The sequence below is a fragment of the Macrobrachium nipponense genome, chromosome 2 (genome assembly GCF_015104395.2).
Source record: "Macrobrachium nipponense isolate FS-2020 chromosome 2, ASM1510439v2, whole genome shotgun sequence".
Classification (NCBI taxonomy): Eukaryota; Metazoa; Arthropoda; class Malacostraca; order Decapoda; family Palaemonidae; genus Macrobrachium; species Macrobrachium nipponense.
Window position 1 is genome coordinate 105,405,618 of NC_087201.1, and position 10,000 is coordinate 105,415,617.

Sequence of the window (10,000 nt, forward strand, 5' to 3'; positions counted from 1 at the left end):
ATTTCTCACACCATGTTTAACGAAGAGAAAAATATACTTATAAATAACAAATAATTAATTAAAACATGAATTCTCACGGAACCCCTGGCGATCGTTCACGGAACCTTAAGGTTCGGCGGAACCCCGGTTGAGGATGGCTGTTCCAGATCAACAGTAGTATAATTGCTTAGTTATAGGGAAGGTTGAGAATGAGCTTTTGAAGAGGGCTTTGAAGGTCATCAACAAAATCCCTGAGAAGCACTACTAAAGATGAGAAAAGGGACGAGCGTAAGACCATCATCTGCAACAGAAATTAACAGCTCTGATAAACTTCAAAATCTTCCAAAGACATGCACGAACCCAAAAGCATTGCGTTCGGGTGAAATGCTTTGAGACCGCAAGCACCGACGTAATAGTCACCAAACTTTCTTAGGGAGGGTGACCGACTATGAGTAGGGTACGATACAAGATCACATTTAATCTCTCATTGCAGAAATTATACTGACAACTGGAAAGGAGTTGCAAGTTTCCAAGTGCCGTAGAGGATCAAGGGTTTTAGAAGTGACCTGCTCTCAAGAAGAAGGATGAATAGCAGTGTTTAGGACAGGTGAAAACGATGTTGAAATGCTGCAAGAAGTTCATCTGCTTGTTCTAAGAGAAACGAAGAACTTATGCCATCAGGCCCATAAAGTTTCGACGTCAGAGATAGCAAGACCGACCGCGATCCACTGGAAAATGATCGGCGAAGGTGCAAAATGTAACAAATAATTGGTGGCCAAGTTAGCTTCAGTGGAATCATCTAGGATGAGTTACAGGTTACAAGGCAAGATGTTGGAGGAGTAGGTGAGAACATTTATTTATTATCATTGTTATAACATGAGAAAGACATCCTCTCGGAACAAGCCGAAAAAGGTGTCAGCTTGATATATAAGCTTTCGTAAAAAAAAGTGTGGTTAAAAGAAAAAAAACATAAAGAGAAACAGAAAACTAGAAAATATGATTAGAAACAAAAAACTGCACCGGGCAAATATATACGTCTATAAAAGTGCCCAGATATAGCAACCTTAGGGCCTATTGTCCATCATTTTCCCGTAACACTGCGACCTTTCTTAAACTTAAGAGCGTCACCATCAGCAGCATTGATAAAAAGAGGGCTGTTGGAAAGTTGTGACAGACTATTCTAATTGAATCCTCAATTGGCTAGTGTTTGAACATCGTAGGATAAATCATCGTAAACATGCAACATCGTGTGCAATATGAAAGAGTAACTATAGACCGAATTCTTAACTCACGACCCGACTGAGTGAATAGTTATGGGATTCTGCAGTCACATTTGGGTCCGATGAAAAATATCAGTGAGAAATGGAAAACGTAATAAGAATTGACGACCTATTTATAAGTTTACTTTTTTCTGGGCCAACTCAGCGTTATGAAACATTGGTAGAATGTGTTATTTCATTGTCAGGTAGCTGATTCCGCCAAATAAACTTCAGGCAGAAATATAAAAGCTATCAGCCATGTCAATCAAATTAAAAAATAGCGAATTTTGACTTGGCTCCCCTTCGTCTTCTTTCGACCTTATTAAACCCTACTGTATAGCAGGGTCGGTCGCTCGAGCGAACTTTTTCCATCTATTTTGATTCCTTGCATCTTCTTCCCCCCGTCCCACCTCACCCATATCCGTCCTCACCACATCCATCCATCTCATCCGCTGACGCCCCCCCCCCCCCCCTCCACGCAGCTCCTCCTTTTCAGTGGCATGTTCTTAGCTCTCTTGACTGATTCCACCTGCTCTCTTCTTATTACATGGCCATAGTATCTCAGACGAGCTTCTCTATAGCCTTCTTTACATAACATATGCCACACATACTTCTTATGATATCTTGGCTCTCCCTCCTTTCCAGTAGTGATATTCCAGCAATCCATCTCGCCATCCTTATCTCTATTCTTTCCAACAGTCCCTCTTTCCTCATAAGTACCCAAGTTTCTGCCTCATATAACAGTACAGTGAATTTTAACTTAGCCATATAATTTTATCTAGTTCCCCTCAAATAAAAGATTATATGTAATTTCAGAACTTTGCCCTTTTTTTAACAATATCTTCTGCTCATGATTTTTATGAACAAGTTAGCGTGCAGACATATGGTATACAAATATAACTAGCTCGTATAATGAGGCAAATCTGACTGTTAGAAAGTTTGGCTGTTTTTCTTGCTCAAATACGTTTTCTCCACTAAAAATGTCCATACATTTCAGTCTTATTGCAGAAAGAATCGGATATGATAAGGCAGAGAGAGAGAGAGAGAGAGAGAGAGAGAGAGGTGAACAAGCAGATATTTAGTTGTATGTATGCACACACACACATTATATCTAATATATCTATATAGATATATATATTATAATATATTATATATATATATATTATATAGTAGATATCTATATGCATATTGATATATATATGTATATAGATATATATATGATATAGATATATATATGTATATATATATATATATATATATATATAAATATATTATATATATATTATATATATATATATATATTTCTCAATAATCTGTTGATGATAACGACCTGGAAGTTTCTCTCCTATCCGTTGAACCTTCTTGAATCTTGAAAAGCAGAGCGGCGTCTTTCGTGGAAACCCCTCCCCTGCCGCGACCGGCCCGAGCGGCCTGTCGGAATCGGCGGAAGAAGATTGGCGCATAATTGCGCGGCTTCATAAGCATGTGCCACTCATCTGGCGGGCGATTGGGTTGTTACGAGGTGATTAGGCGAGGCAATTAGCGAGCCCAAAACAAGTCATCATGCAGCTGATTACCGGCGTAATGAAGGACCAATTCGATTTTCCCAATTACGGCCAATTTATTTCGTCAGTGAACTTCTTTTCCTTTAATTTGCGAGGTATTGGCGTCTTCTGTCGACGGTATTGGCGACGTGGACTCGACACATGTCTCAGCTCGTTCGGGAATTTTGACTTTTATTCTCCTTTAAGGAGATTTTCCTTTTTTACTTCAGCTCCCTTCTATAGCTTTAATGAAACTTTGATGACATTTTCTTAATTCTCATCTTTTGCTTCTTTCATTTTATTGACATTTTATTTTCCCTAATTTCATATTTTTTGGGCGGCATCGACGACCTTATTTGTGAATCCAAGTCAATATGGAATCAGTGAATGGATCAAAATCATATTTTCCTTTTATTCACTTCACTAATACATTTCAAACGCATTTGTTATTGAAATGGGTCTCCAAACTCTAAATTTCTAATTTGTTTATGGTGCTACAAACCTGCGTTACTATGACTTTGCAACATCAGACATTTTTGGGTAACGATATATGTAGAGGTTCCGAGATTATTTTCCTGAATGACTCACTTTTTATTTTTATAGTTACCAAACAGCTATCATTATTCAATACTTTTCTCTCTCTCTCTCTCTCTCTCTCTCTCTCTCTCTCTCTCTCTCTCTCTCTCTGTAGACAGCATTATTTTTGTACTGAAATCAGTATGTTTGGATGCTAATTTTAAATTGATATTTATATTCTTATATTCGGTTTGTTTATCACTTCATGATTTAAAAAATCAATTTTAATTAGGTTTTTAATAATTTTTATCACATTTTCCTCTGCTCTTAAACCAATGCTATACATTATCCAATATCTTATAAAATACAATAGACCGAAGTGATTTTTTTTTAACCGCAGCGTTTCATCTTGCGTTCAATTATTGCATTATTTTGGCTTATAGTTCCTCCCCTTTTATTATCGTATCTCCGAAAAGTCTGCTTTATTTTCCCCCATTCTCGTAATCCCACTCCTTTTCCTCCCCCTTCCTTTCCTCCACTTCCATCTCTTTCTCCTCACCTTACTCGTTTTCCAACTCTGAATTCCATTTACCCAGCCTTTTTTTTTCTCTCTCTTTCCTTTTTTTCTTTTTATCTCCCTCAGTTTCTTGCTGTTTCCAACTTCCTCATCTTCCTGCTGTCACCATGTTTTGACTTACGCATATCATGTAATGCTATATTTCTCCTCCTTATTTTCCCTCCTGTCCCTTCCCCTGTTCCTCTTCCTATTTCCCCCTTCGCTTTCCCTCTTCCCCTTCTCCTTCCTCCGCAATTTCTTTCCAAACAACAAACCCCTTACCCCCCTTACCGTTATTCCCCCTTCCCTCTTATCCCTGCCTTCGTTTCTGTGCCTGGATTATCACGTAATGGCTTATAGCTCCCCCCACCCTCCCCACCATCCTTGCCACTCCTCCTTCCATTCCCCCTCCTCCTCAACCTCCTCTCTCCCCCACCCTCCCCCCTTTCCCTCTCTCCTTCTTTCTGTCCGTGGATATCATTTAATGCTATTCTTGGGCGCTTAGTCCCTCGCAGGACCCGAGGGATTCCGGGGACTTTCCAAAAGGAAATCTGCTCAACTGCCCATTGATGTCCTCAATGCTATTACCGACAAGCCCCGGTCATCAAAGCTTTATTGGGAGACAGATTTAAGTTCCGAAGGGAATAAGAAGTGGTTGTTATAGAAAAGGCAGCGCCAGCAACAGCATTGCCGGCAGGAGAGAGAGAGAGAGAGAGAGAGAGAGAGAGAGAGAGAGAGAGAGAGAGAGAGAGAGAGAGAGAGAGTCGTCATTGAAGAATTGGAGGGAAAAACGTTAGAAATAAAGAAACCCTCTTAAAGTTAGGCACAGAGACAAATTATGAACGCAAAATACAAGGGAAATATGCTGGCCGGCAGTAATATATAAAACTCATTTTCAGGTGAAGCAGAGAGAGAGAGAGAGAGAGAGAGAGAGAGAGAGAGAGAGAGAGAGAGAGAGAGATATTTTCAATAGTAAAAGACAAGCAAATCTGCAACGTAATTTACTCATTATAAGAGAATGATTAAAATATTAACATAATCTGTTCGTTACGGCTTGCTCTCACTATTGATTCTGTTCATTTAGCAGAATCGGTATTTTTCAAGTGACACCACAGATTCTGAAAATGTCACAAAATTTCACAATTTTCCGCCAGAATTATGACAATCCTGGGAGAACCGAAGATGATAACAACAGAAGTTAAATTCACGATTTTTAGCTTTGATCAGTTTTTATAGCATTATAGTGGTTACATTTATTGGCGTCAATATGTCTTGTGCCCTTCTGCAACGCTGGTTTTTGGTAACTTACTCATAACTGCTCTCACTATAATACAGCCTCAGACTTATGCACACATTCTATAAACGGTCATAAAGATTCTTTTTCCTTAAACATGAATTCCTATGTTGATAAGGTACAATACATAGCGAAGGTGGATTTTGCAATCGCTTATGTGTCACTATCAAGATAACAGAGGGACGCTGGCTTTGAAGAGGAAGTAGTATGTATGATTGGGAAAATGTTTATAATAAAAATGTTTTTTGAACGGTTGGAGATAGAACAAGTCAGAGGGTTGTCTGAAATTCCGAGAAAGGATCGGACTGGTCATGAAAGCTAGTGCGACATCGAAAGTTAAGATTCGCGTCGCTCGTCTTTGATACATTCAGTAATCAAAATATGTATGCATCATTGTTTTTTCTGCTCAGTGATCGCAGTTAATTTTATTTTGCTCCTCAGAGTTTTTGTTGTTTTTGGCGACTGAATTGTAAAAAGTTAATAGAAGTGAATGAAGAACAGCAATAAAGACATTTTTATAGATCACTAGCAGGGTTAAGAAAGCATATCAAATAACAAACTTATCACCAACAATGAGAAAAATTCATATAGAAAAGTAAAAAACCCATAAATAAAAATTAATAAAGTATGGGCTCTATAGGAGGAAATTCCGTATGTCGGCATAATAGCGTAATAAGTAGGGTGATAAAACGAGGAAGAAAAGGCTGGTTGCAGCAATCAAATAATTCTTTTTCATGATATACATTATCCATGAAAAATGATAAAAAAGTTCATTATAAAAACAAATAAACCCGTGAAAGAATGAAAACAAGCTGAAAAAACAAAACTTCTCTCGGAAAAATAAATGAAACATGATGATATACGTCAGGAACTCAAGCAAACATGTGTCCGTTCCAGAATGTGATGCCATTCAGAATGTTTAAATTCTCACGCAAAAATAAACAGGCAAACAAACAAACAAATATGAAAACAAACACATTCAGCCTCCAGGAGGAACCCGAAAGCATCTCTCAATATGACCCGGGGTGTCAAATTAGATTCTTAGTCTCATTAAAAGAAAAAATTTCCCTCAATACGGCCCTGTCAAAAGTTCCCTCCGGTAAACTTGGAGTCTGGTATTTCTCGATGGGAAGAGAGAGAGAGAGAGAGAGAGAGAGAGGAGAGAGAGAGAAAGAGAGAGAGAGGGGATAAATGCGAGTGATGAAAAAGTAAATGAGATCAGTTTATTATCAGAAGTGCACGATAAAGGACATTAGATGAGTTTATTGACAGATGTAAGGTAGATAAATAATATTCAAGGATCAGGAAAGTGGATTGCGAAAGAGACAGTATGTAGAAAGAGAGAGCGAGCGCGCGTGAGAGAAAGAGTAACAGAAAGAGAGAGAAAGAGGGGGATAGCATACTAATGTCTCGGAAAACTTTCTCAGATTGGTTCGAAACGGGGTTCGAAACTTCTGGTAGATTAATCAAGAGTTCGCGAAGCCTCCCGTGAAAATCTCTTTAACTCGGGTCTCGGGGTTTTCCTATCAGCAGCTTGTTTCGAGAAGTCGAATGGATACGGCACAGGAGCCACCAACGCTCCTTTTCGAGCCAACTCTTCAACGCCTTGACAATACACCCCGGTTTCTGGGAACGCCATAAAAACGGGGGGACCGGTTCAAATGAAAATATATAATGCTTTAAGGGAACTACCCCATTTTGCTGACTCTTGTAACTCCTTCACAAATTCTAGTCATTTTATAACAGAAAAGTGAAAAGAGAGTAAAGTGCGTCCTGGATTTGTTGGTTTCGATAGTTCGCGCCCGTGAGCCGACAAATATCTTATTGACTAAAAAATTCCCCTTTGGTTAAACATATATGAAAATATATTAATTCCGAGGTAGATATTAAAGGACATTTGTAGCTCGATGTGTGTATATGAATTACGATAATGTGATATAACTCATACTACATATAATATATATATATATATATATATATATATTCATATATATATATATATATATATATATATATATATATATACATACTATATATATATATATATATATATATATATATATATATATATATTATTCGAGCTACAAATATCCTTTAATATCTAATTCGCTCTACCTCGGAATTAATATATTTTCATATATGTAAACCGAAGGCGAATTTTTTAGTTCATAATAATTTAGTCCGCTCGTGGGTACATATATGAAAATACATTAATTCCAAGGTAGAGCGGAGTTAGATTTCAGATATATATATATAATATATATATGATATATATATTATATATATATATATCTATATATATATATATATATATATTATTATATATATATATATTATTAAAACGTAAGAGAAAAACCTTATTTTTGAGAATATCCTCTAATACTTCAGTGAGACACCAAACTTCAATTATGCTTTGCAATGTACACTGAAAATATTGAGTTGAATATATGAAAATAATAAAAAAAGCAAAATTAAAATATAGGTGAATTTTGAAAATAAGTACCAGAAGTAACAGGAAATGACAACTAAATAGTTACTTATTTTTTTCACTCAGCTGTCAGTCGAAAAAATAGACAAAGGTGGATCAAAGGTTTATTTGACTTCGATGAGAAATGATACGTTTTAGTTTTTAATCATAAGAAATACTGGGCAAAATATTAGCCTCGGCCGTATATTACAATAGTTTTGGGAGAGAAAGCTGTGATTTTATGTCTTCTAAACTACAGTTCCTCTCTCTCTCTCTCTCTCTCTTCTCTCTCTCTGTTTTTGCATTATTTGAAATATAAACATATGTTTTTCCCCGAAGGCTACGGGTTAGAAAGTAAGCGACAACTATTTCGGGTTTGTATGTGTAAACAAATTTCGAGTGTAGTTTATATGCCAACAAACATATGCATGTTAATGTCAGTAAATTGCTGGTGCCGTTAATGAAGATGCTAGATGACTATAGGAGTAAATTAGAAGGGACGTGTCTTGTCATTCGTAGTTGTACCAGGAAATCATGAGAGTTTCGTTGTCTGTTCGTTTGTGTGTCCTTTCATAACAGAGCATTTGTTCTCTTCCCTGATTCCTAGTACTTCCGTTTCATTAAGAAGCGGCTCTGTTGTTTTCCTTGAAGCTTTGTCCAGCTGCTTTACGCATCCTCTGTCCGCCAGGTTTCTTTTCTCTTTCCTTCACAACTAACAACAACATTATGTGAATAAAGTTACTTATAGATTTAAGTTGCTTTCTTAAATGGCTTATGCATTCTAGAGTCGATACAAAGTCGAGAAACACTAGGTAGGTCCATAGTTTTTTATGTTGTGGTGCTCAAACTTCAGTGATTTCCATAAATCAATAAAGGAAAGAAAGAGACGATGCCGCTACACATATCCGAGAGTAAAACTGATCTTTGTATGAGAGGCTGTGGACATCATTATTAATGTTTTTCCTTTTCTTATTATGTAATTCTTGTTAGAATTACGGTACAAGGGGAGAAGAGTAAGTCAACAAGTTCAGTATGTCATACCAACCAAAATTTATCGACCCGTGGATTAATTTATCGATTTGGTTTCGTGAGCATGAAAAAAAAAATCGGATACGAAACGCAAGGCATGCCGCTTAAAAATTTGCTTTTCATTTTCTTTTGCACCCATGTCAGGATGATAAAGACTAACCTACCGCCCAATGTTATATCATATGTGATATTTATAATTTTCTTACATTCAGTAATTTGGTAACATCGTCAAGGATTGAATAGAAATTCAAGTCCTAAGGTCTATAACAAAAGTGACTGCCAGACTTCTTAGCAGCTTTCTCTTTTACAACGCAAAATTTTCTTCATTATTTCTTGTGATTATCATGTTGCTATCATGGTCATTTCTGTTCTGACTCAGAAAGGCTCAAGTTAGATTAAGAAAAAACTTTATTTTTATGAAGTTATACAACTTAAGATATTGTTTTTTTTCCGTTTAGCTTACATTTACTTTTACTTTCCGCATATTTCCTTTGTCGTCTCCTGGTCTTGTCTCGCTTAGTTATATGATTAATACCTCGTCACTTTTTGTGAACATATATATATATATATATATATATATATATATATATATATATATATATATATATATAATGTATATATATTCTAATCCGTTAATCCACAAAATGTCTGTTTTCATTGGTCTTATCTTATGTCCTTTTTCTTCATTCTGTCGTGTATTTCAAATTATGCTCTCTTTATTGTCAAACCTCTTTTCGTTTATCCGTTGTCAATTAGCTTACATCTTTTTTCTTTCTTCTCATTTCCCTCTACGCTCCTACTTTCTTTTCTCTCGATCTTATCTTTTTTATGATAACTTGTCCACATAAATTTTATTTTTTTATCTTTGTTTTTCCTCTTTTCCGTTTTTTTCTTTCCCTTTTATCACTTTCTGTCCGTCTTCATATTTCGTCTGTCCTTATTAATCACCTTTTCTGATAATTTTTCGAGATTCTTTTCTTTATTGACCTCCATAGCCTTATTCGCTATTTACTATCAATCTTCACTCCTCATCTTTCGGGTCTTCAACCTCTTTCACTTCCTCATCTTCTTATTCCTCCTCCTCTTCGCAGCCAAGATCTCCTACTCTTATCCCCTTTCTCCCCTCCTCCTCTTACTCTACCTCCCTCCCCCTCCTCAGCCACCTTCCCTTTGGCCTAAAGATAACATGAATGTTCTATTGGCCCGACATTGGCCAATGGAGTGTGAGGAAGCAAATGTTGCAAGAAAGTCTTCGTGGCACTTCTTTCTTTTTCTCCGCCTTTCTTTCTTTCTTTCTTCCTTTCTTTCTTTCTGCCTTCCTTTCTTTCTTCCCTTCTTTATTCCTTTCTTTCATTC

General features: G+C 36.6%; 1 protein-coding gene across 1 annotated transcript in view; it reads right to left on the reverse strand.

Moving 5' to 3' along the window:
* The window catches only part of LOC135221265 (visual system homeobox 2-like), a 117,848-nt gene that overhangs the window by 9,912 nt on the left and 97,936 nt on the right, over window positions 1-10,000 (reverse strand). The window lies entirely within an intron of this gene.